Here is a 23,373-nt window from a genome sequence, read left to right on the forward strand (position 1 = left end):
AAACAAAGCGTGCCTGACAAAGTCTGATCCAGACAATTACTAGTGCCACATTAACACGGGAGACAGATCTTCAACATGTCTGAGGACAACATAGACAGTGGAATTCTAAGTCCACCCTCCAGCTCCACACCGCGACAAGCCACACCCAAGGAAGATAGTGGCTCAGAATCATTACAGCTGCAAGCCCTGCAGCCTTTTGACATGGCAGAAACCAGCAGCTTAGCCCCCAGATGGGCTAGATGGCTCAAGGAACTACACATCTATATAGATGCATCTTGTGTAAGAGAAGAACGCCGGCTGAGAGGCATCTTACTGCACTCATTAGGCCCAGTGGTAAGAGACATTGTGTTTGAAATGCCTGAATCCAACACAGACACTTTCCAAGGCATGATTGATTCATTAAACGCTTACTTCGCACCGCTACGGAATGGTGATTATGAACGGCACATTTTTCATACATCCACGCAAGAAAGTGGCGAGAATATGGACAACTTCATAATGAGGTTAAGGAAAAGAGCGAAATATTGCGACTTTGACAGATATTCAACAGATGAAGCACTCAATTCTCAAACCATAGCCGGCTGCGCATCACATGATTTCAGAAAGAAATTACTACAAAAGAGCAGAACACTAGAAGAAATATTGCAACTCGCATGGGCTGACTCTGCCCTCACACTACAGAGGGAGTCTCTAGGCAACATCAAAATTACGCAGTCAGTCCCATTTGCATCAGTATGCCTCATCAGAACAACAAAGGACTCCACGGAACAAAAGAAATGCTACAGGTGTGGTTTCAAATTTCCCCATGTCGGTCCCTGTCCAGCCATCGGACACAACTGTGACAAATGCAGCAGAGAAAACCCTTTTCAGTCCGTTTGCAGAAACGTCAACTTCTTCCTATCGACAGAATAAAGCAGGTACTCATGGAGACAAGACCGCAATCTGAGGCCGGAAAACTCAAGATCTCGCATGAGGCACTCGCCCGCTGCTCCAAGATACCAGTCTAAGAGCTCACCACGTGAACCTCCAAGGGAAGAGAAAAGGTGGGACGAAAGAAGAGAGTACACTAGCCACACCAGAACCAGACATGATTCACAAAGACGGCAGTCCCAACAAAGGATTAGGTATTTAGATGACTCCCCTCACAGGAGCAACGAATCGCAGTCATCATCAAGTGGAGATCGGAAAAGGGGATACGTACATGCCATCGGAAACAGCATAGCGGCCGAATACAGCCCCACCCTGTTGCTCCAAAGAAATGGACAAGACAGAGAGTTCCTGATTGACACGGGAGCAACTGTAAATGTAATAAATGATGAGACATACTTACCTACAAGAAGTCGCTGAAAGAAGTGGACACACTGATATTTCCATATGGCTCAAATAAGCCACTAAACTGCCAAGGGATGTTCATGGCACATTGTCAGTACAAAGACAAGCGTCAGAAGATCAAAATATATGTCATAAAAGGAGAAGTGCCAGGTGGCAGCATTTTAAGCTTCAAGCCAGCAATCCAGATGGGGCACATTCAAATAACGTACCAGATAATGTCAGCCTACACCACCAGCCCGAAGGACATGGTACAGAAAATGTTCCCTGCACTCTTCACAGGACAAGGCAAACTCAAGAACAAACAAGTCAAATTGCACATCAATCCGCAAATACCTTGAACGGCGCAACATTACAGAGGCATACCCCTCAACATACAAAAGCAGGTTGAAAACGCAATCCAGTCATTACTGCAGCAGGTCATCATAGAACCTGCGTCAGGACCAACCCCTTGGGTTTCCCCAATTATACCAGTACCCAAGAAAGACAGCAAGGACAGCATTCGCATATGCGTCAATATGAGGGCTCCAAATGTGGCCATAGAGCAAGAACGCCATCTTGCCCCAAGAATGACTGATATGATGCATCTACTTCATGGAGCCAAAGTGTTTTCAAAGTTATGCTTAAACAAGGGTTATCACCACCTGGAATTACACCCTGCCTCAAAATATATTACCACCTTTTCAACACACCTTGGGCTGTTCAGATATAAAAGACTCAGCTTCGGAGTATCCTCAGTGGCAGAAATATTTCAGAAAGAGGTACACCAAGTAATAAAACACATCCCTAATTGCCTAAACTACTCAGACGACATTCTGGTTTTCGGCACCACTCAAGACAGTCATGATGACACATTAAGGAGAGTCTGCATAGCGTTAGAAAACGCTCACCTCACACTCAACCCAGACAAATGTGAGATCAGTAAGTCCACTCAACATTTTTTTGGACATATTTTCTCGAAGGAAGGCCTAAAACCAGATCTTCAAAAAGTCCAAGCACTAGTGGAGACCCCCACACCCACGTCAACATCTGCAGTCCGCTCATTCCTTGGCATGGTGAGCTATTACACACGCTATATACAAGATTTTGCATCGGTAAGCACGCCACTTCGACTCCTCACTGGTAAGCAACAGGAATTCCAATGGTCGGACACATGCAAAGAAGCATTTCAAGAGATCAAAAGGTGTATTGCCTCAGCGTCATGCATGGCATACTACGATCCTGAACTTGACACAGAACTCACGGTAGACGCAAGCCCCATGGGGCTAGGAGCAATACTCGCACTGTCCAAGCATGGAGCATCTCCAGAGTCTCTAAATAGAATCGGATCATATGCGAGCCGTTGTCTGTCAGCAACCGAATGCGCATACTCACAACCTGAAAAGGAGAGCCTGGCAGTAGTATGGGCATGCGAACATTACCACCTATTCTTGTATGGGAAACCTTTCACTATAATCACAGACCACCAAGCCCTCACCACCATCTAGGGCAAGCTAACAGCCAAAATGCCACCCCGTATTTCCCGGTGGGGCCTGAGACTACAACAGTATTCATTTAAAATAATCCACCACCCGGGAAAGGACAACAATCCAGCGGATTTCCTATCGCGGTATCCACTTCCAGCTCAGGAAGAACGGCAATCCAACAAAGTAAATCAATACCTGAATTACCTGGTCAACAGTGCGATGCCCAAGTCCATCACCATAGCTCAGCTACTGGAGGTGACACAAAAGGACCCACCCCTTCAGGCAGTACAAGCGTGCCTGCGGTCAAATCAGTGGCAAAGCAAACAGAGTCAAGGTGAATACATAATACGGGCAGGAGGAGGAACAAAACTTCCGCATGTTCAAGCTCATCCGAAACACACTTTCCACATCACCAGAGGGCCTGTAACTGAAGGAAAACAGGATTGTAATTCCTACCGCTCTGCAAGTCCAAGTATTGGACATCGCCCACTCCAGACACAGGGGCATTGTGTCAACCAAACGACAATTAAGAACCAAAGTATGGTTCCCAGCCATGGATGAGCAAGTGGAGCAACTACTACGAAAATGTCTAGCATGCCAAGCAGTGGCACATTGCACATTCCCCGAGCCCATCCAACCTTCCGAAATGCCTCAGGCTGTCATCCCCACATTGGACAAGACATTCGCCGACTATGGCATCCCGCCCAGAGTCAAATCGGACAATGGACCTCCTTTCAGCAGGCACGATTCGCAATGTTCGCAGAACACCTAGGCTTTCAACATCACAAGGTCACACCGCTGTGGCCACAAGCCAATGGAATGGTGGAGAGGTTCATGGGAAATCTCAAGCGCACCCTAAAGATATGCTCCATCACAAATGGCTCGTTCATGCAAGCCATCAGCACTCTGCTACGGGAATACCGGAACACCCCCCACAGCTCGACAGGCGAGTGCCCATCAATGCTAATGTTCGGGCGTGTCATAAAAACAAGACTGCCACACAACCCACAAGCCAAGACAAACCCCACTCTCGGTGAGGATGCCAGGACCAAAGATCGATCAAGCAAGGCCAGGATGAAAGAATATGCAGATATTAAGAGACAAGCAAGACCAAGCTCAATTCAAATAGGAGATCATGTCCTGGTGCGGCAGAGTCAAAGCACGAAGGACACCCCTCCTTTCAAACCTGGACCGCTGACAGTCACCCACGTTCAGGGCTCCATGATAACGGCAGCGAGCCCTCAGGGCACAATCACCAGAAACTCATCCTTCTTCAGGACTTTCCGAAGTGAGGACACCAGTGCCAACCACACGAGGGCACCGGCAGATGACTCTTCAGACATAGACTCACAATATCATGAAGAAGAAAGAGACGCCGATGACAGTGATGGTGATAGAACACACTCAAGACTGCCACCCCCAACTCGCAGTCCGTCCAAGTGGATCATCAGAAGACCCACAAGATGGATTGAAGAACTTAATTAACTATTACAGGGTTTGATAAAAGTGATGGGGAGATGTAATGTCCTACCTTCATGTTGTTGTTCAGAGGAGCAGTACTCTGCTGATTACTTTGTTAGTGTGCACGGTCCCACGTGTGCAAGGAGGCGGGGCCACCGCCTCGGCGGCAGTTCGCGCCTGAATAAACGCCAGTTCAGACGTGCCAGCCTGTGTCTCCTGTTCGCATCTCAAATAGAACAGTCCCCTTGTGCCGAATGCCCCAGAGAGTGTTGCCACTGCCTTTGGTTTCACCCTCTTCAGGGCTCCTCATTTCATCCAGGCGGCAAGGTTAAGTTTGTATGCTGCCAGTCTGATCCTGGCTTCTCAGCCAGCCCTTCCAGCCTGTATGAAGTCTAGCTCTCTGCCACCTGCTGATGGGCACTCGGACACATTTCAGACATTTCCCAACACGTGTCTTCTCCTTTTAGCTTTGGGCTGCTTTCCGCAACGTAGTCACGCGGTCTTTAGTCCCAAAACGACTATTTGGCTGCCTTTGAGAAAAACAAGTTGCCCCCACCTGTCATCTTTGACTTTTTAGTGGTCAGATGAGGGCGTGACGTCCAGTTTAATATATCCCCCGCTTCGCTGTGGGGGTATTTTAATATGTATCTGTTGCACTGGGTTCATTTGCTGCTTAATTTCCCCAAAGCGCTCAGCCACGCTGCCCAGGGGTGAGCGAAGGGGACTTTGGTAAAAGCAGATCCAGAGGGAAACATCAGCCCAGAAACCAGCTGGCAGTATGTCCAGAGCAGAAGGGCCCCTGGAACAAGAAGAGACCTAGGGCACCTTGCAGGGCCCATGGGGAAAGAGCTCCTCAGTGCATGCGAGTGCATGCTCACAAGAGAATGGATGCTGGCAAACAGTGTCACTCGCACCCTGTCAGGGAGCTGAGAAACCTTCACACCTGCAGGGTGGACTTCCTGTGCGGCGCTTCTGACATCTTGACAATGTCGGAAACTTTCGTGAAGGCGGGACTTCCGGTATCAGGTGTTGGCCATCTTGATGAGGGCAGAACTTTCTCTATGAATTGGCACAGAAGAGAGATGGGAACAATATTCCAGAAGTTTCGGCATTAACAGGGGGGAGCGACCGCCTCGTGACTATGAAACTTCCAAAACCTTTGTACAAAGGGCCTGACAAGTGTGTCAAGGCAAGACTTCCTGTGTGGAGGGTCAGTACGAAGACACATCAGAACTTCTTATGTTCATCTCACTAACGGTGAATAGATGGGTAAAAAGCTCTTATTACTTACCAGTAATCTTCATTACTCCAAGTCCTACTCTTCCTCGTCACAGTACGTACCTCATGAGGCCCCTAACTCCGATACAGTACCTTCCTTTATTTCTACTATCCCCTATAATTCCTCCACTCCAACCACGTCACCCAGTTTACATAACCAAGCTGGAACATGGGGCCTTCCCTGCAGGGAAGGAGAGCAGGGTCGTCAGTACTGTGACGAGGAAGAATAGGACTCGGAGTAATGAAGATTACCGGTAAGTAATAAGAACATTACCGCCATGTCCACTCTTCCTCATCCCAGTACTTACCTCATGAGGTATACCAAAGCAGCAACAGGGAAAAGGTCCCAATGAGACACAGAGCCCAAAACAGTGCAGAAAAACACACCTTTAATAACTCTAAATTCACATCCCCACAGACAAAACTCCAACCCCGAAGGAACCAACCCTGAGTGGGAGACATTAAACCTATAGTGTTTGATGAAAGTGCTTTGATCTGCCCAGGTGGCCGCCCTACAAATCTCCTGTAGGGAAACCCCCCTTGCATCGGCCCAGGATTCCACCAAACCCCTGGTGCACCGCCCCTGAATGTGCGCAGGTACAGGCAGGCTAGAAGCCACATTGGCCATGGAGACCACAACCCGGATCCACCGGCTAATGGAAACCCCAAGGCCTTGCGTCCAGCACGAGCCAGGCCAAAAGTAATCAGTAGACTAGCAGATTGGTGAAAAGGGGCAGCCCTAGCCAAATACTCCAGCATCGCCCACCGCACATCAATGTTATGCCAAGCCACCTCCTCTGGCGTTTGTGGATCCTGAAAAAAGGCAGGGAGAATCAGATCTTGAGAGGTGTGAAACCGACACTCAACTTTAGGGAGAAACTTCGGATCACACCTCAACACCACCAAGTACGGCAGCACCGTCAGGAAAGGGGGGGTGACATAGTAGAGCCCCAATCCCCCCTAACCTATGTGCAGAAGTGATGGCGATAAGAAAGGCAGTCTTCAGCGTAAGATGTTTAATGTCACTCTCGGAAATGGGCTCAAAGGGAGGCTCTTGAACAAACCGTAAAACAAGAGGGAGATCCCAAGGGGGAAGCCCTTTATAAGTACAAGGACGGGAAGAAGAAAACCCCCGGAGCAACTTCCCCCCAACACCTCCCCATCCAAGTGACCATCAGAGTCCCCCAAGAGGAATTTTATGGAGGCCCATTGAGAGCAAAGCGTGGAAACTGCCATGCCCTTGTCAAACCCCTCCTGGAGGAACTGGAGGATATCGGGGAGGCCAGAACGCAGGGGAGGGATCCCAGACCGCCCACACCAGTCCCGGAAATGGCCCCAATGTCTAACATACGCCTTCAGAGTAGAGGGCCGAGGAGCATTCATGATAGACCCGACCACAGGACCAGAAAACCCCCGAGACATCAACCTAGCCCGTGCAATAGCCACACTGCCCATTGAATCTGTTGGACTCCCAACCTCAGATTCCCCTGGAGGGGACATGGCCACTTCGGAACCAGCCAAGGGTCCCGTGACTGAAGCTCTAACAGAGAGGGAAACCAACTCCGGCGGGGACAGAACGGAGCTACCAACAACACAGTCACCCTAGACACTCTGATGCACTGAACTACCCAGGGCAGAAGGGGGAAGAGGTGGAAAAGCATAAAGGAGACCCCGAGGCCATTGAACCCTTCCTGGCCTGAAACCGAGAGAAGAAGAGGGACACCTTTGCTGAGGCTGTAGATGCAAACAGATCTAGAACAGGGGTCCCGAATCTGACACAGATCTCTGCAAAGACCTGGTCTGATAGAACCAGTTCCGCAGAGGAGGGAAACCGGTGGCTGAGAAGATCCGCTTGAACATCGTCCACCCCCCCTCCCGACATGTGAGGCCACCAGGGACACCAGATTTGATTCCCCCCCCCCCCAAGAACCTATCTGAGCAGCCAGGGCATTCAAGGAGTGGCTGGAACCCCCTTGGCGGTTGACATATGCCAAGGCTGTTGTATTGTCTGTCCGGACCTAAACCACCCAGCCTTCCAGAAACCTAGAGCCCGGAGAATGGCACACAACTCCCTCCAGTTGGATAACTGATGGCTCTCCTCCGGATCTCTCAACCCTTGAGCTGAGAGGACCCCCAATGTTGCCCCCAACCTCTTCCGCTGGCGTCGATAGTAAGAGTGGTTCCCGGAGGAAGGACCAGGGACACCCCTGTCCGAAGATTCGGAACCCCCATAGCAGGGAGCCCTTCAGTGCAGGGGACACCGGTATCAAAGCCTCATAAGCTTGAGATGTCGGGAGCCAGTGTGAGAGAAGATAAGACACCAGTGGACGTAAATGAAGAAGGGCCCAAGGCACCAGATACACACAAGAAGCCATGTGCCCCTGCAATTTGATCAATAGGCGAGCCAAGACATACTGTCTCCTGAGAATACTGTCTCCTGAGAACCCTGCCCAGAACAGCCAGCAATCGATGGACCCTCTTCTGGGACAAAAACACCCTCCCCATCCTGGTGCAAATCTGTGCCCCGATGAAAACTAGATCATGAGAAGGCTCTAGCTGAGACTTCTGCCAGTTCACCAGGAATCCCCAGTCCTGTAATGCCTGGCAGACCAATTGGAGATGAGTCAGGACTGTCTGTCGGCAGGATGCCTTGATCAACCAATCGTCTAGGTAGGGAAACATCTGAATGCCCCTCGGATGCAAATGCGCCACCAGGGGAGACGCCATCTTGGTGAACACCATGGGGGCTGATTGCAACCCGAACGGAGCACTCTGAATTGAAAATGTCGGGACCCAATTGCAGACCGGAAGAACGTCATGTTCCCGGGGCGGAGAGCCACATGGTAATATGCATCCTGGAGATCCAGAGAAGCCATCCAATCCCCCCAATGCAACATTGGGAGAATGTTCTGCAAAGTCTCCATTTTGAAGTGTTCCTTCCGGACGAAACAGTTCAGGGCCTTGAGATCCAGAATTAGGCGATACTTCCCTGATGGTTTGGGGACCAAGAACACTCGTGAATAGAAACCCTGACCCCGAACAGGGAGAGGGATGGGCATGATGGCAGCCTTCAACAACTATTTGGAGAGAGCAGTATCCATAGCCAACCTCTTGGTCCGATACCAGGGAACCACAGTCTGAACCATGCAACCCTGGACATAAGGGGACAGGAGGAGACAGGAAAACACTTGATAACCCCTCTGAACTGTGTCCAGAACCCGGGAATCCGAGCACAACTGGTCCCATACCGGAAAAAACTGCCGGAGCCGCCCGCCTACCGGCATGTCCAAACCGGACCAGGACGTGAGGCGCGTGGAGGACCCCGACCCCGCCCCTGGCTTGATCTCCGAAAAGAACGAGATGCGGAGCCAGGGAAAACCTTGCCGGTCAAAGGACTAGCCCCAGAGAATGACTTCTTGGCCGTCGAAGCAGGCTTGCGCCGCAATTTGTCAGCATGTTTGTCGGCCCTAAACACTTTATGCACTTTAACCATCTGGTGAATCCCCAAAAAATGTGGACCCTTCAAAGGGAAGTTTTAGGGCAGCCGCCTTCTGCGAACCTTCTGTCTTCCAATCACTCAGACGCACATGCCTCCAGGCAGACACACCAGCCCAAATGGCCATGTCAGTGCCACGCACTCCATCAAAAGCCAGGTCGGACAACAGTTCAACCTGTCTCTGCATTTCAGATAACAATCAGAACCCCCAATGACAGCCCCTTTCAATTTCCTGAACCCAGCGAGCACAGTTTCAGCCGTGTAGGAATGGTAGATATTCGCCTTGAGGGCCAGATGTGCTCCCGCATGAACCTTCGTAAGGCTGGAATTAACCCTGCGGTCCACTGGATCCCGGACAGCCGTCTCCTTGGACGACAGAGGAGCGACCCAAGAGGCTGGGGAGGATATCGTCAACCTCAACCGGATCAGACAGTAAAGTTTCACCCCCTTTCAATGGGTAAAGTTTGGCCATAAAGCAGAGCATCACAATCTTCTCTGGGTCTCGCCATTCCCAAAGGATGTTATCCCGGATATCAGATTCTAATGGCAACCCCCTTCTAGGGGAATGCCTACACTGGAGAATAGAAGGGTCAGACCCCTCCACCGGTACCAGGGGCTCAGAAAACCCCATGCAGTCCGAAACTTGAGCAAGCACCTCCTCTACTCCTTCCCTGTCCAGATATTTCCCTTTTGCATCAGCCGATGAGGAACAGGGAGAGGCAGAGGCCTCAGATCCAGAAGAAGAGGAGGATGAGGAAGACAGACGCCGGTGCTTGTGTCCACGCGCACGGCTGTGACCCCCTCCATGATGTTGAAGCAGCTTCTTCGACTCATTTCTGGTTAGGGAAAAACGAGTTCACTTCTTCTTTCTTCTCCTGCACACCTCGATGAAGAGGAAGATGAAGAAGTGGACAGGGCAAGATGCCTGCGTTTTGCAGAATGTTTACCCATGGCGAGTATTCTGAAAAACAGTGAACTAAGGAAGCCTGTTTCCCCACTGCAGTCCTCTGTACTGTGGGAACACAGACAACAAACAGAATGCTGCTAGATGCCATTTAAAAAGAGGCCAGGAGCTATAACCAATAGGAAACCCCAAACAGTTTCCTAGGCAACCTGCTCCTCGCCACCAGAGGCGGAGCCCACCCACCTGCAGAGCAATGTTGGGTGAAAACTACAAGAGATCCGGATGCTGCCTAGGCAGACAAACAGGAAATTCACTTTTGAACTCACCATGCCGTTCCTGGTGGGCTCATGCTCTACCCTGTTGAGCAATTGGGATCCCTGTGCCCCCAGCTCCTTACCTCACCCCGGGGCTGTTGGACCCAGGCTGCAATGCCCCGCGCCGGCCTACAGCCCCACAATAAAACCAGACAAGGCAATCCTGCTCAACCAGGCCCCGTGCCCGGGAGCACTGCCGCACCTGCTGGAGCCAAAGGCCCCGCCACACAGCCCCACCAGGGGGCCAGCAATTGTCGTTCCCCAGCGCCCCGCACCGGGAAAGAAGTCCAACCTGCCGGAGGCAGGAAAATTAAAACTGGGTGACGTGGTTGGAGGGGAGGAGTTATAGGGTGCAGTAGAAATAAAAGAAGGTCCTGTGTCGTAGGCAGGGGCCTCATGATGTAAGTTTTGGGACGAGGAAGAGTGGACGTGGAGATAATATGAATTAGGTGTAACTAATACATGTAAAATAATTCTAGAGTGGTTGCCTAAGAACAACCCATGCAAGTTCTGCCAGCAGGGAAAGCGTGATCACCAGCTTACAAGTAGAACTAGCAGAGTTAGAATGCACGGTACCCAAAGGGCCCTGCGCTCATTATAATCCATTTATGTGGTTATTGATGATAATAAAATGCCCTGCCGGACCCTTTTTAGAAGGTAAACAAGCTGAAATGTTTAAAATGGTTGAGCCTCTCTCGGTAATTAAAGTCTCCTATTCCTTTTAGAAATGTGTAGATTGCAAATGTTATTTTCCCAAAGAAATATCCTACAAAGCATTTCCTGTATAATTTTACAAATCTCTTGCTTCCAAGGCACCGAGCAGGCTTGACCCTCGCAGCTGAAGTTCTCAAAAGCAGGCTCCTGGGGGAGTCAACAGTGGGCCCTGGTCTAAGGAAAGGCCTGTGAGGGCGAAGGCAGACTGGCAGGCCGGGCACCGACTGCCCAGCCCTGCTGGCCTGTGAATAAAGCCTTCGATAGCTCTACACTCCTTAGCATAGAAGAGCTGGGAGTGTGGCAGGGTCTTCACCAGAGCTCGGGTGGTCGCCTGCTCACAGTCAGGCAAAGCACTTAATGGCCAACACATTACCAAGCAATTTTCTGTTGGGCCGCATTCTTGTAACCCTGAATCAAGCCCTCTTATGTGTCCTCATAGCGCCTCGATGCCTGTGGGCTGTATGTAGTGCGCTCTACAAATCCAAAAAATAATTATTTCTGAAGAAGGAACAAGTTACTTACCTGTAACTGTTGTTCTCCAGCATGGGTCTGGCATGGATTCACATGCTCATGAATATTCCCCGTCGTCAGGCTGGGAATCCTCGGTAAAGAAAAAACCAGTATCAGTTTCGTTTCTGATCTGTCTTTCGTAGTAATAACCAATCACTGGTCTCTGCGTCATACTGACCACAGCCAATGACTGCCCTCTACCTAAGCACCGCCTCTGGCAGCCATCTTCAGATTTGGAAGCACGTGAAGTGGCAGTATGACCAAGTGAAGAGCCGCAGAGGGGTAGGCGGGAGGGTTCGCATGTGAATCCATGCCAGACCCATGCTGGAGAACAACAGTTACAGGTAAGTAACTTGTTCCTTCTCCAGCATGGGGTCTGGCATGGATTCACATGCTCATGAATAAAGAATACATAGCAGTACACACATGCACAACCACGGGAGGTGGCAAAGGCTCAACATTAAGCATCACATCAACTCAACATTAAGCATCTTACCTCCTCACCAGGCTCACCTCAGGCGAACAGGTTGCGCAGCACTGCTTGGCCGACCCTGGACTCCTCCCTGGAATCCCGGTCGACGCAGTAGAATTTCGTGAAGGTGTGCGTCGACCTCCACGTAGCAGCCCTGCATATGTCCAGCAGGGGCACACCAGATAGGAACGCCGTGGTAGCTGCGATCGCTCTGGTGGAATGGGCTCTCGGACGGCCAGGCAGCGGTCGGTTTGCCAACCGGTGACAGTACATGATACAGCCGGAGAGCCATCTGGAGATGGAAGCCTTCGAGAGAGCCTTCCCCTGATTGACAGGTCCAAAGTTCACAAAGAGTTGTGACGTCTTCCGAAAACCTTTCGTGCGGTCCACGTAGAACTTCAGCGCTCTAGCTACATCCAGCGAGTGCAAAGTCCTCTCAGCCGGCGACGAAGGCGACGGGAAGAACACAGGTAACACCAAGGGTTCGTTGAGATGAAAGTCCGACGGTACCTTGGGCATGAAGGAGGGGTGCGTCCTGAGCACTACCCTCGTGTCGTGGAAAGTCAAGTACGGGGCCTTGCAGGAAAGGGCCTGGATCTCTCCCACTCGTCGTGCGGAGGTGATGGCCACGAGAAAAGCTGTTTTCCACGATAGAAACTTCAACGGGGCCGAGTGCAGAGGCTCGAACGGAGGTCCCATGAGTTTGGTCAGCACCACGTTGAGCTCCCACGCCGGGGCCGGAGCCTTCACCGGCGGGAACGATCTGAACAGTCCCTTCATGAACTCTTTCACCAGACGATGAGACCACAAGGACGTCCGGCCCGTGGTTCTGGTGTATCGGGAGATCGCAGCAAGATGAATCTTGATGGACGCGTGTGCCAGACCAGCTTTGGCCAGCGTCAGCAGGTACGGCAGCACTTGGGGAGCCGTAATCCGTAGAGGGTTAATCTTCTGTGCGTAGCACCAGACAGAGAACCTCTTCCATTTGTGTCCGTAGCATTTAAGAGTCGAGGACGCCCTGGCCTTTGCAAGAACCTCTCTGCAATCGGCCGGTATGTCGTATCCTCCAAACTCTAGCGCTGCAGGAGCCAGGCATGCAAGTTCAGCGACTTCGGGTCGTGGTGGAGGATGGCGCCTCCTTCCCTGGAGAGTAGATCCGCGTCCGCCGGCAGCTTGATTGGCGGGGACGCCGACAAGTCCAGAAGGTCCGGGAACCATATCTGCCTCGGCCACGCAGGTGCGACGAGGATCATCCTGCACCGTGACCTCTTGAGCTGGTTGACGAGCCGGATTAGCAGAGGCAAGGGAGGGAACGCGTAGAGGAACAGGCCCTCCCAGGGGAACGAGAAAGCATCGCCCATGCTCCTCGTCTGGGGAAACCTGCTGGCGAACCTCCGGCACTTGGTGTTCGTCGCCGTCGCGAACAGGTCGATCTGGGGTGTGCCCCACCGTCGGAAGAGGCGATCCACCAGATCCTGCCGTAGTTCCCACTCGTGGCACGAGCGCAGCTCCCTGCTGAGTGAGTCGGCAATGGTGTTTTTTATCCCTGCCAGATGAAACGGCACTAGAAGAATCCCTTGGGCGACGGCCCAATGCCACAGGTCCTGCGCCTCCTTGGACAGCGCTGGGGACCTGGTTCCGCCCTGTTTCCTGATGTAAAACATGGTGGTGGTGTTGTCGGTGAAGATCCTCACCACCTTGCCCTTGAGGGACGGAAGGAAGGACCTGAGGGCCCAAAACACTGCACGGAGCTCCAGGACGTTGATATGCAGGGACTTCTCCGTCGGGAGCCAGAGTCCCCTTGCGTGCAGATTTTCGGTGTGCGCTCCCCACCCTTTTAGGGAGGCATCCGTGGTCACAGTCACCTGGTGGGCTGGGGTCTGGAAGTCCATGCCCGCCGTCAGATGCGCGCGGGTGCCCCACCACCGTATCGCTCGTCGGAAACTCTCGTCGAGCTTGATCCTTTCCTCGAAGCTGCCCGTCGTCTGGATCCAGCGCGCATCCAGGAACTCTTGCAACGGGCGCATCCGGAGCCTGCACATGGGAATGAGGTAGATGCAGGAAGACATCATCCCGAGGAGGGACTTGATGGACCTCACCTTGGCCGCGTCGGCCACCAACATCCGTTGCACCTTGCCCAAGATGGTCCTGGTCCTCTCCTCCGACGGGGAGGCCAGAAGGGACACTGTGTCGAGCCTCGCTCCCAGAAACAGTGCGACTTGCGCGGGCACCAGGTGGGATTTGGCGTAGTTCACGGAGAATCCCAGGTCCGTGAGGAGTTGGACGGTCCTTGCCGTGTGGACCACGGCGAGCTCCCTCGTCTTGGCGCGGATGAGCCAGTCGTCCAGGTAGGGGTAGACGTGAATCCCCTCGCGGCGCAGCTGCGCCGCCACCGGTGCGAGGCACTTGGTGAAAACCCTGGGTGCCGACCGCAGTCCGAAGGGAAGGGCTTTGAACTGGTAATGACGCCCTTGGACCACGAATCTGAGGAATTTTCGGTGCCCCTTTAGGATGGGAATGTGGAAGTAGGCATCCTCCAAATCCAACGACGATAGGAAGTCTCCTTCCTCCAGCTGACCCAGGACGTGCTGGAGGGTGACCATCCGGAACTTCTGCGCCTTGATGAACTTGTTCAGGCGTCGCAGGTCCAGGATGGGGCGCCATCCTCCCGTCTTCTTCTTCACGAGGAAGTAACGCGAGTAGACTCCGGAGCCCCGAAGCCTCTTTGGGACGAGTTCGATGGCGCCCTTTCTGAGCATCGCCTTTACCTCCAGGAGAAGTTGAGGGACGTGAAGTTCTTTCCTGGCCACGGGGGGGACGCGCGGGCACCTTCTTTGAAACTCGAGCGCGTGGCCCCGGGCCAGGGCGTCCAGCACCCAACGGTCGGTGGAGATGGACTCCCACACGCTGACGAAGCCCGCCAGCCGGCCTCCCACCGGGGTGCTTCGGTGGGGGCCCGACCCCACGGCCGGTTCAATCCTGCTTGGACGCGGCCTTGCCGCCTTGGCCTCCTTGGCGACGACGGCGGGGGCCGCCAGACTTGCCTCGTCCTCTGTAGGCCTCTTGCGACGACGAGCGGGCCGCTTGACGGTAGGAAGCGAAACCGCCGCCGGAACCTTTGGAGGCGCCCTTGCCTCCGCCGCTCCGAGAGGGCGTCCGCCGTTGCTGCAGTACTCCAAGGGCCCGGGCCGTCTCAGTATCCGCCTTGATGGCCTGAAGGGAATCGTCCACTGTCTTCCCAAACAGGTTGTTCCCGTCGAAGGGCATGTCCAGGACCCTGGTCTGGACGTCCTGCCGAAAGTCCGTAGCCTTGAGCCATCCGCGACGTCGAAGGCAAACGCCGTTGCCCATCTGGCGGAACCCAGTGTCGGCGATGTCCGTCGCCACGGTGATGGCGTGGTCCGAGGCCACCTCACCTTCCTGCAGGATCTCAAGGGCCTCCGCCCTCTTGTCGTCCGGCAGAAAATCCAGCAGGGGAGCTATCTTGTACCAGAGTTCCCTGTCGTAGCGGGCCACGATAGCCAAGGCGTTGGCCGCTTTAATCGTCGTCGCCGCCGACGAGATGACTCTGCGTCCCATGGCATCCAATTTCTTTCCCTCGCCGTCCGGCGGGGAAGTCGACGTGGAGGCCGCACCCCCCCCCGCTTTCTTCCTGGCTGCCGCGGAGACGACGGAGTCCGGGGTAGGCTGCGCCCGGAGGCATAGGGGGGCCGAGTCCGGGACCCGGTACTTTTTCTCGTACCGGTCTCTTTTCGCTGGCGTCGTGGAAGGGTTCTTGAGGAGGGAAAGGCCCTCATCCCAAATGTCGTCCAACAGAGGCACTGCGAGGACCGTCTTCCTCTTGGTCTCGCGCCGTTGGTAAAGGAAGCCTTCCTTTTTCTTCTCCTCAGGGCAGAGTTGGAAAAGCTCGGATGCCCTGGCGATCATTGAGTGGAACGATCCAATCTCGTCGGGCGGAGAAGCCCTGGTGGGAGGCGACGACGGAAAATCCTCGTCGTATGCCTCGTCGTCCGTACCCGTCGCTGCCGTGTCAGTCCCCGTATCATCCCCTCGGGTGGACGGGGAGGAGGGCTGGACGGGGCGCGACGGTTGAAAAGGAGGCGGTGGATGGATCCTTCTTTTCTTGGTAGGGGGAACACCAGAAGGTCCCGGTTCTGGATCCCCCGACGGGAGAGGTTCCTCCGTCGGTAACGGTAGTCTCGTCCTTATCTCGGAGCATAAGGACTGTATAGCCAACAAAATGGCCGCTGAGTTGTCTTGCGGCGCTGGCAGAGGGGAATCCGACGGGCGAGCAGGGGCCCCGTCGGTATCCTCGACGATGTCGTCGTCGTCACCTGCGTCGGGGCCCATTCCGACGGGCTGGTCTTGTTCCACGCCTAGGCCGTGGCTTAAGACCTCGATCAGTTCCTCTTCTGAGGTTGAGGCCGAATCTACGACGACGCCCTGCCCCCCCTTCTTCCCCACGGAGGGTTTCACGGGGGTCCTATCGATGGGCACGAAAGAAGACTCCCTCCGAGGAGGCAGGGAGATTCTGGGCCCCGAGGCCGCCACCACTGGTGCAGCCTCCACAGGCTGGGCCAGGGCCGCCGCGACCGTTTCGATAGAGGGCTTGGTCGAATGGATCAAGGCCTTCACCACCTTAGGTGCGCTCACCGCCTTATCCTTGAGGGAGGGGGCACTGCCACGCTCCTCCTCTGCCTTAGAGCTCGACCGGGGTCTCTCCAGGAGCTTCGCCGGGTGCTCGGCCTTCCTCTTACCCGACCCAGAGCGTTGGCTCGTGGTTGATGGTGCCGGGGAGGGTGCGCCCTGCCTGGCGCCCGTAGAGCCCGACCGTTCGGCGCTCCCGGTGCCAGCGGACTCGCGGTGCTTGGCCTTATGTTGGGCCCCCGTCGCCGGGGCGCCCTCAAAGGTCTTAGAAGACCGCTCAGATTTCTTCTTCTTCTCGCCAGACGGGCTCTTACCCTCCAGCCAGCTGGCGAGACGTTGATGGCGGTCCTTCATGGTCCGTTCCGACATGTTGCCGCAAAACGCACAGTCCTTCTCCACGTGCGTCTTGTCCCCATGAAGGCAGTAAAGGCAGAAAGAGTGTTCGTCCTCCTTGAAGACGTTCTGCAGCTGGCATCCAGGGCAGGCCCTGAACAGCTTTCCGGGCGTCGAGCTTCCCTTCTCCTGGGCCATCTCCGAGACCGGGCCTGAGAAGCTTCTGGAGTCCTCCGAAGTGTAGCTCGACGAAATCTTCACCCTTGAGGGGCACAGATGAATCCGACACGGGTCCCCGTTGATCGGATGTAGGATCGGTGGAGCTTGAGGCTCTTTTGACCGAAAGAATCGAAGTTTTTGTGAAAAAGCGCGAAAAAATAGCACTAACGCTCGAGAGCAATAGCACGAGGATCCCAACACATGAACGTGCGGTAAAAATCTGAAGATGGCTGCCAGAGGCGGTGCTTAGGTAGAGGGCAGTCATTGGCTGTGGTCAGTATGACGCAGAGACCAGTGATTGGTTATTACTACGAAAGACAGATCAGAAACGAAACTGATACTGGTTTTTTCTTTACCGAGGATTCCCAGCCTGACGACGGGGAATATTCATGAGCATGTGAATCCATGCCAGACCCCATGCTGGAGAAAAACGGTTCCCTGGTTATATCAGTCGAGGCAAGAGAAGACACGTGCAGGGGCCGCCGGTTAGTGGGCTTTTGGAAATGTTGCATTCAATGGAATGATGGGACACCAACCTCAGAAAAATGTGTGCGGGTGTCACAGAAGATGTAACTGTTAAACCCAAGGGAAGGCCATGCCTAGAGCCTCTGGGCATGGCCTTGGCTGGCGGGGTACTGTTTACTTCCGTCTTCCCAAGTCAGAGTGTTTCTCTTTAGAATCCAGCGTGGTCATCATTCCGTGGGGGTATTGTGCTCTCTGTAGCGCCCCCTGCCAGAGGTATGGCATTCACGGCACTGTGGTGTGACGTGCTCTGGCAAACTCAGGGGTGCAGGATGGTCTGGCGTCAAGTTACTGGGAGCAACCAGGGCACCTCGGTGCATGTGGGCTTCTGGAGGAATTCTTAGCAGGCGTTCTTAGGCGTGGCCCTAGCGCCTTGACACCCTAAGCCACTGTGACCAGGATGGTCTGCCACCGTACTAACAATAGCACCCGTCGCGTCTTGGCACAAACGGGAGGACTTACATACTTAAACATGCCCTTGTATGTCTAGGCAGGATGGCTGCTCGGTGCCATGTGTAAGGGCAGGAACCGCAACTAATTCATGGACTCGTGCCTCAGTCGAGGGCCTGGAAGCGAATGATTTTATTTGCAGGGCGAGCCTGGCGCCTGTGCACGACCTACAGCACACACATGCCCGCTATGCCCACGTTTCATAAATAATGACGGTGGGAATTGACTCTGGTGTAAATTGGGGGCCGCCTGGTGGGCTGTAGAAGCTTTTGATGGGTCTCCATGAGAACTCTGGTATTTGAGTCGGGCCGAATGAAGAAGGTGTCCTTTCTATGGGCTCACGGCAGCGATGTACTCCGGCGCCGTGCCTTTTTAACCTATATGTTTCTGATGCAGGGAAGTATCGGGCCAGGGCGGGCTTGATTGCTCCCAAGATGGAGTCAATGGAAGTGGAGCGATTGGCGTACGCCGACAATTTCCTTTTATTCGATCATTCCCGCGTCGGCCTTCAACGCTTGCACTCAAAATGTTCCCAATTTGCTAAAGATATTGGTCTTGTAATTAATCCTGGAAAGACCAGCATCTTAGCGATATCACATCTGGTCCTTGGAAAATAAGCCTATAGGAACGATTGACTCCCTGATTTATTTGGGTTTTTTATTTATTTATTTCATTGATTTAATCAAATTAATGATTTTTACAAAACATAGTTGAAGAAGAAGGATAGAAAGGAAGAAATGAAGTAACATTGTAAAAGAAACATGAACTTCAAAAAGGTTTTTTGATAAGTGCGTAGCCAGGGTTGAAGAACATTAGAGAGACTGTCCTGAATAAACCGAAGTTGTTATTTAATCAAGCAGGCCTTAAAGGTTGATAGGAAGTACGGTCGAGTCTTGATCCGATCGGCGTTACATTTCTTTGAGGGCAAGATAGTCCCCAAACTGATATATGGTTTGGAATTGCCAGACAAATCTATTTTTAAGGTCCTGGATAATATTGAGGCTAAATGATGGTCTAACATTTTGAAACCTCCAAATGGCAGCGATCAGGTTCGCACTGGGGAGCATTTCACTGGCAGCACGGGTGCAATGGCGGTCGCTCGCATTATTCGCGAAACTGATCGCCCCGAGAACCCGAACTCCTTATATGAGGACGTGGGTGCACAACTGCAAGTCAAGGAGCGTCAGCGTTCCCCCAGGGACTTTCTCCCGTTACTGGGAGTGAGGGGTTCCCGTATTTTAACGAGCCTGGCAATGGACAGGGACACTCTTGGCCAATCCAGAGAAAGCCAGGAAAGGCCTGCATGGGCCAGACTGGGCGAGTACCGCTCTTCCATTCCTGTCCCTCCTTCAGGACCCGGCACATGAACATAAAAGGCGCGGACGCCATCGTTCATGTTATCGCACTTCCCAAATCAGTGTTCTAGAAGGATCCCACTGAGGTCAGGCGGGAACTACTTCTTAAGGAAAGAGATATTATTCGGGAGACCTAGTAACACACGGCAGGAGACCAGCTGCGGGTTCTGTAACACGGGCCCACTGGAAACAGCGAGACAGCAATTCCTAGAATGCCAAGCACTAGAGAAGCCTAGAAAGAAACGCATTTTAAAATGACGTGATTGGGACGATGTAATGAAGTTATCACATCGTGTTTATTACCGGAGGAGATGTTTCAGAGGGCCTAGCGGTGGCCGGTTGTATCAAGACTATGAATGTGATGAATTGATGTATTGGAAAATTGTGCTTCTGATGTTTTTATTCTTGCTTATTAAGTTTGCTTTTGATTAATTGCTTTGTGCTTTTTTGTAAAGTTTTTTTTTATTAAAGAAAAAGACGGATGAGTACACGGCGTGCAGGGTGTTTACAACGCTCTTGCGTAGCACGACCCTGCCATGCTCTAATGCCGGGCCAGCGGGCCTCTATAGCGCCTTGAAGCTCCGCGGGGCGGTTCACCAGTGAGATCATTGCAAGTATAAGCTTGAGTCTCACCCTCCTGCCCCCGCTCTCCAGCGAGTACAGGTTGGGCAATGATAGTGCTTCGAGACTCTGATGCGGCGCTTTATAACTCCCCAATTGGCGCATCAGTGTAAGGTTAGTGCAGGAATCGGCCAGTTTAGAGAGTTGTACAGTACTATTTATAGAAGCCACACCATATCACAGAAAGTGGCCGGCGGTACAGGCGGAGTGATCTAGGAGGGGGGGGAGCCCCACAATGTGTCCCTTGCCACGGGGGCTGGGTGCACACCCCAATTACCCGGACTCCATCCCCGTCCACGCAGGATCACCCCACTTCCAGGATTGCTTATATGTAAAACCATAATATGTACCCCAAACTCACCTGAGCTGCGAAGCAAACCCACGCGTGTATAGACTAGAACTTAGTGGGCCGTCAGGCGTTGAGGGGATCGGGCGGGAGGCGGGGGGGGGGGGGGGTGGGGCTTAATCCTCAACCTCGATTCTTCCAAAAGGCACCCAGCCCTGAAGCACACGCACACAGAGACAGTGAGACCTAGCCAGGATCACACGGTGTGCTCGAAAAAACAAGCCAGCCCCCACACGCATTATTCATGGGTCCTCGTTTCCACCCCTTAAATCACCACCCACAGCACCCCCTGAATCCTCAGACTACACCACGTGCCAACACCACCCCAGCCCCCTCTCCCAACCACGGCTGTTACCGTGGCCAGGGCCGAAGACCCCACAGTCTCCACCGTGAGTGGGGTACTCCTTTTAACATCCTTACAAGCGCCTTGGACCTGGGCGCGCTATGGTAGAACGTGACTCGAGAAGGTGTCGAATGTGAGCGCCCATGTATCACCTGGCGATCTCAGTAGGCTAATGCACCTACTTTTTGGACATGTGTATATAAACTGAGGCTGTCGTACTGGGATTCCGGGTAAAACATAGCTCAGCGTGTTAATGTAACCAGTGCCGTGATTTCTCTGTTCGTGTGGACATTACATTAATATGGCGCAGAGTTAAAAGTGCCCGCTGCGTAGAGATGACCCTTTTCGAGGTGGATACAAGGAGTACCACTAAATTGGGGTACTTGTTGTTTACAGCGGTTCGAAGCAGCAAGCAACGCACGCAAGAATGAAAGCCCCCCTATTTATTCTACGCGGGGGTGCGACGCTGCCCTGCTGGTAAACAGCGACACATGCACGATAGCCAAGAACTCACCTCTGCCAGTGGGGATGGGGTCCTAGGGCCGTCTGAAGGCGATCTTCCGCCGGGTCCTAGACCGACGGGCCCCCAGCCCCACCACCGCCCGCAACACGCACAGCCTCTTTCGGGGCGCGGCCCAAGAGCCCCCGCCTCCCACGGAAGAAATGCATCGGCCGCCGCCAACCCCCTCCCCCGCAGCTCCGGCGGGGGCCGAGAATACAATTAATGGAAATGACCGAACATAGTCCGCGGACCGCTAATCCGAGGTGCAGAGTCCTTCCCGAGCTTCTCATTGGGCGGAACCCCGTGACCTGTATATTACAGCACGCCCCGCATGGCAGGAAGGGGATGATGGAATGAGTGGGAGAGGCAGCCCCGTGGGTACATGTCACTACGGTCGCGATCTGTGTGTGTGTGACCTCACGACTGCTGTCCTGGCCCTTCCCGCCCCGCCTGACCTCCTACATCCCACGATGTCCCCCGCACCCCCCACCAGCCGCCTCTCTGACCTATATTCTCCACACGCTGCCCTCCTCTCACCTTAATACATTCCCTTTCTGGCCCCCTTCCCCTCCCCAATCTCCCACCGACTTCCTCCCAAACCTCTCCTTCGCTCTAAAGTCCCCTCTCGCGCCCCCCACCCCCCTTAACGCCCCCTTTAATTCTCTCTGTGCCGAACGAAACACTCCCGTGTCCCTTCCTAACGCCCCCCGCGAACCCTAACCAGTCCTCACTCTCTGCCCTCCGCCATTGCACCCCACTCTGTCCTTCCAGAACTCACCACCTGTAGATGTCATTCCTAACCTCCCCCCACTTCACACATTCCAGCCTTCCACACCTCCTACCAAGGCTCACTCTGTTTACCCCCCTCGGCTTCCAGCATCCTCCCACTCTCTTACTCCCACAGCCCACCGAATACCTTCTCTCCCTCCCCCGCCTCTCTCCAACCCTTTCACCGCAGAGCCTCCCATCACTCTCTCTCCCCCCAAGCCTTTCATGCCAGAACCTCCCTTCTCCGCCTCCCATCACTCTCTCGCTCTCCCCAAGCCTTTCACCCCAGAGCTTCCCTTCTCCCCCCTCTCATCACCCCTGTCTCTCACCAACACTTACATTCCAACACCTCCCTTCTCCCCCTCCCATCACTTCCCGTCTCACCCCAACTCTTTCATCCCAGAACCTCCCGTCTCCCCCCTCCCATCACCCTCTCTCCCCAGCCCTTTCATCCCAGAGCCTCCATTCTCCCCCATATCTCTCTCTCTCTCACCCCAACCCTTTCATCCCAGAACCTTCCTTCTCCCCCTCCCATCAATCCTGTCTCTCCCCAACCCTTTCATCCCAGAGCCTCCCTTCTCTCCCTCCATGTCTCTCCCCAGCCCTTTCATCTCAGAGCCTCCCTTCTCCCCCTCCCATCACTCTCTCCCCAACCCTTTCATCCTATAGCCTCCCTTCTCTCCCTCCCATCACTCCCTCTCCCCAACCCTTTTATCCCAGAGCCTCCCTTCTCCCCCTCCCACCACTCTCTCCCCAACCCTTTCATCCCAGAGCCTCCCTTCTCTCCCTCCCATCACTCCCTCTCCCCAGCCCCTTCATCCCAGAACCTCCCTTCTCCGCCTCCCATCACTCCCTCTATCTCTCCCCAGCCCTTTCGTCCCAGAGCATCCCTTCTCTCCATCCCATCACTCCCTCTCCCCAACCCTTTCATCACAGAACCTCCCTTCTCCGCCTCCCATCACCCAGTCTCTCCCCCAGTCCTTTCATCCTATAGCCTCCCTTCTCCCCCTCCCATCACTCTCTCCCCAGCCCTTTCATCCTATAGCCTCCCTTCTCTCCCTCCCATCACTCCCTCTCCCCAGCCCCTTCATCCCAGAACCTCCCTTCTCAGCCTCCCATCACTCCCTCTCCCCAACCCTTTCATCCCAGAGCCTCCCTTCTCTCCCTCCCATGACTCTCTGCCCAAGCCTTTCATCACAGAACCTCCCTTCTCCGCCTCCCATCACCCAGTCTCTCCCCCAACCCTTTCATCTTAGAACCTCCCTTCTCTCCCTCCCATCACTCTGACTCTCCCCCAACCCTTTCATCCCCGAACCTCCCTTC

General features: G+C 53.7%; 1 protein-coding gene across 2 annotated transcripts in view; it reads right to left on the reverse strand.

The window, feature by feature from the left end:
* KLHDC8A (kelch domain containing 8A) overlaps nt 1-22,110 on the reverse strand; it is a 110,930-nt gene extending 88,820 nt beyond the window's left edge. Inside the window, exon 1 of one of the 2 annotated variants that reach the window (XM_069633148.1) lies at nt 22,061-22,110. The gene's annotated coding sequence lies outside the window, so the exon portion shown is untranslated. Of the gene's footprint in view, nt 1-21,294; nt 21,433-22,060 lie in introns of those variants that run through there. The other variant, XM_069633146.1, reaches the window with a different exon arrangement.
* Between the last annotated feature and the right edge of the window lie 1,263 nt (nt 22,111-23,373).

The sequence above is a fragment of the Ambystoma mexicanum genome, chromosome 13, assembly GCF_040938575.1.
Source record: "Ambystoma mexicanum isolate Mex_15411 chromosome 13, UKY_AmexF1_1, whole genome shotgun sequence".
Lineage (NCBI taxonomy): Eukaryota > Metazoa > Chordata > Amphibia > Caudata > Ambystomatidae > Ambystoma > Ambystoma mexicanum.